This window comes from Macrotis lagotis, chromosome X (assembly GCF_037893015.1).
Source record: "Macrotis lagotis isolate mMagLag1 chromosome X, bilby.v1.9.chrom.fasta, whole genome shotgun sequence".
Taxonomy (NCBI): Eukaryota; Metazoa; Chordata; class Mammalia; order Peramelemorphia; family Peramelidae; genus Macrotis; species Macrotis lagotis.
Window position 1 is genome coordinate 92,488,019 of NC_133666.1, and position 4,274 is coordinate 92,492,292.

At 31.8% G+C, this 4,274-nt stretch overlaps 1 pseudogene; it reads left to right on the forward strand.

Annotated features, from left to right (window-relative positions):
* The first annotated feature begins 790 nt into the window (after nucleotides 1-790).
* Nucleotides 791-887, forward strand: LOC141503671 (U6 spliceosomal RNA; annotated as a pseudogene).
* The last annotated feature ends 3,387 nt before the right edge of the window (nucleotides 888-4,274 follow it).

Consider the following 4,274-nt stretch of genomic DNA (forward strand, 5'->3'; position numbering starts at 1 on the left):
TGTTTTCAATTTCTTTCTTCTCTTCATTTCAATAAATGTATATTAAATTGCTTTTATTACTAGACTGGGGGTGGGGGGAGTAGAGAAACTCATTATATAATACACTGTATTACCAAGGTATTAGATATAAAAGAGTGCTTAATAAAATGTGAAGGGAAAGGTTGTTACTAATGAGAAGATAAAATTTGAGTTGGGTTTTAGAAAATGAATTTGGAGTCAGAGATTCAAATATTGATCCTGATAATCTTAAATGATCTTGGAACAAGACACTATCATTTCGGGTCTTAGTTTCCTCATTTGTAAGATGATGGAGTTGATAGATAATCCCTACAACCTTTCTGGGTCTGTTTGTGATCCTATAACAAGCCAATTTTCTTTTAAATTTGACCTTCACCTTCTTTGTTTTATGACAACTCTTCTCCAGGGCCTGAGCCATTTCATATCTAGAAACTGCTAGAGACTTTTAGTTATATTCCCTACATTCAGCTTTTGTCTTCTAGAATTGGTAGAATAATCTTCCTCACACTTTAATTAAAGATTACGAATTTTAGTCACTGTGCTTCCTAAAAATCTAGATAGCATTGAAAACTCTGTCAACTGCCTGATCTCTTCCACATCTTTCTTTATTTCCCAGTTCAATGCAAAAGAAACCATTATTATAATAGTCCTGGTTCTTAATTCTTCATCTTTCCTCAAATTATTTTCTTATCCTCTAGTATGCTCTCCTTAATGTGTGCTACCATTATGTGAGAAAATCTCAGATCTGAGGTCAAAACATGGCCATTCCTGTGCTCTCTTTGGCAGAACGTATTGGAACGATACAGAGAAGATTAGCATGGCACCTGCACAAGACTGACACACAAATTCATGAAGCATTCTATATTTTTGTAATGTATAAATAAAGTAATATTAACTAAAAAAGGAGAAAGAAGCCAGGAGGGATGGGAATTCACGGAAAAATGGAGGGATTTACATGAACTGGTGCTGAGCGGGATGAGCAGAACCAGGAGAACCTTGTTGCACCCTAACAGCAATATGGGGGTGATCATCATCCTTGATGGACTTGCTCATTCCATCAGTGCAGCAGTCAGGGACAATTTGGGGTATCTGCGATGGAGAATCCAGAGAAGGAGTTGTGGAGTTTGAACAAAGACCATAGATTATTAACTTCAATTTAGAAAAAAAAACTGTTATCTTTTATGTAATTTTTCTATTACTTATACGTTATTTTTCTTCCTAAAGGATATGATTTCTCTCTCATCACATTCAACTTAGAACAATGCATACCACAGAAACAATGTAAAGACTAAAAACCTGCCTTCTGTGGAGGGAGGAAAGCAAGAATAGGGGTAAAATTAAAAAAAAAAAAAACATGGCCATTCCAGAAAGCATCAGAATAGGCATTATGTATTTCCTAATACTTAAATACATTTAGTGACAGCATTGGATCATGGTATCCTAGGGTGTTGAGTTAGAAGTAAATTTGTCCCAGTTGGTTAAGTGATTTGCTGATGATCATCGAACTAGTTCAGATAAAGTTCTAAATATAAATTGTTTCTATTTTATAACTTAATATCATAAGTCATTTCAGAGGAATGTATGAATGAGAAAGATTTCAATAGGAAAAGCTTAAATTTTATTTAAAATTTTAACTTGACTTAAATTAGTATGCATGTGTTTGGAGGTAGTTGTGTAAAGAACCTAGTATTTGAATTGGAATTGGATCAACCCCTGACGTTGTCAGATTAACCATGTATCCTAAGGCAAGTGGTTGAACTTCTCTGAGGTTTCTCATTTGTATAATAAACATAATATCTTAAACTGCTTCCTTCATAGTTTGCTCTCTGTAAACTTTAAAATGGTATAGAAATGTTGATATAATAATATTTTATGTACAACTGTGCATATCTAATTATGCATATATGTAAAATGAAATTTTGCTGATAGAATTTCACAATTTGACGCAAAAAATAAACTTTCCCCCTTAGAATACTCCGACCATGAATTTCAATATCAGAAGCTGTTCACATTGATAAAATTACACAGCCCAACAACAAAAAGAAATAAAATGCATCTATTAATTTATATAACCTTTCTTAATACATGTAAAATGACTTGACTTTATTGATAAAAATTGAGAAGTGAAAAGTATTCTATTTATTTTGCATTTATTTTTAGTATTTAATAATGAGTTAGGAGAAAATGAAGTTTCCTTTCTGGTTCCTATTATCCAGCTCCTTCAACACATTCCATTTATAGATGGCATCACTACCATAAGGTAGATGCCTAAATCTTGAGTAAAGGCATTATCAAATTAAGAAGATTTGCCTTCAAATGCATCTCTGAAGATAATACTACTTCTATGACCTTGGGTAAATCATTTAATCTCCTTGGACGTCAGCTTATTCCGCTGTAAAAGATTGTCCCTTCTACTGTGAGATCTGAGATACTGTGACCTTCTAGAATCCTAATTTTAGGTAATCTTAGGTTATACCAATGGATCCAGATGACTCAGGAGAGGAGTAAATGAGACTGGTGACTTAGCATAGCACCCCCTCACTCAAATCCAATTCATATGCTTGTCAGAGCATCACCTCCCTGAATCATGACCTTCTTTGAGAATGAAGGACAAATATCATCAATATTTTTTCTAACCACTGACTAGTATAGAGAAAGGAATAAGAAGACAAAGAATAGGCAAGACAAGACAGGTGGCCATATTTTCTCTTACTCCCTATCAGTGTGTTAGCAGTCTTGTTGTGCTTTAGGTATTTATTGCATATTCTTATTTCTATGATATAAAAAAGACAATCTTTTTAGTAATCAAATGTTCTTCCATTTAGAATATTTAAACTGCTCAGACAGTGATTTACCACCCTCAGCCCCCACCTCATCATCAGGGTACTGAGACCTGCATCAATTGAAACCATAACATCAGCAGAATGCTGAGAAATTGTGGTTCCTGAGTAATATAATACAGTAGTTTCTGGTATTGTTTTTTAGTTGTAAATATTCATTTTGTTGTAGGCCAATAAATAGACATTTAACGAGGACATTAAAATGTGTTACATTTTAGTGTCTAAAATATACTTGATTTTTTAAATTCTCATTTTGGCAATCTATATTGTGAACTGACTGCTGTTTATTTTTCTGTAGATTTTAATGTTTCAGTTTTCAGTACTACCTATTCCCCTTTATTTTTTGTAATTTAAAGATTTTCTTTTTCAGTTAACAAAATGTACTTTGCATGTTACATTCCCTTCTCTCCACAGATTCATACAAACAAACAAACAAAATATCCATGTAATAAAGGCAAAACAATTTCCTTCACTGGCCATGTTCAAAAAAAGTCTCAATACTATTTTTTTTAAAGAGAAATTTTTTTACACACAATTGAATTTTTACAGTCTTTTCAGAAGAGTATGGAGGGAACTATCTTTGAAAAATAGGAGTTAGCTTCCCATATTTCACTTATGTCTAAATATTTCTAATTTAAATTCTTATATAACCCTTTCTTTATACTAATATAAAGTTTTCTTAAAACCAAAATGTTGCATCTTTAAATAGTCTACATATTAATTTAAACTCTGTAGTAACAGTTGTTTTCATTTCATTTTTAATGTTATTTTTGTTTATCTCATACTTCAAAGGCAACTAAAAGCCTATGGTAACTAGTTTTTGACCATCATGCAGATTTTATTTATATGATTTGGCATTGTGTATTTCCACTAAAATGTAAACATGCTACATTTAATTCCTTTTACCTAGGCAAACAGAACCCAAAAAAAGTCAACTCTGGGGTTTGCTATCACTAAATTGTATGGTTGTGTGTAATCCAAAACAGTATAGAATGACAAGAAATTGTTTTCCATACAAATTAAATAATGTATTTGTTACTACAAATGAATTAGACCAAGGTCTATTTAAATGCATTTTTAACCCTTTATTTGCTCTTTGGATGTTATCTTTTGTAGTTATTTGATTAAAGAACAAATTACCTAGCTTAAGAATCTTTTATTTCTAATCTGAGGGTCTTATTTCTTTCAAATCATTTACAGGGTTGTCAAACATGTCTTTATTTTCCCAAAACATAATTTTTTAAATTATTGTATAATTTTTATTATCTGGATATCAAGGTTTGATTTCCAGCTAGTTCTAAATTGTAGATGGTTATAGCTTCAGTCAAATTATTTTCTAAGAAGGGTAGATTTATAGATTTTTACTGTTTTGAATAGATCTTTTACTCTTTTGGCATTACTCTTTCATGGCAGAAT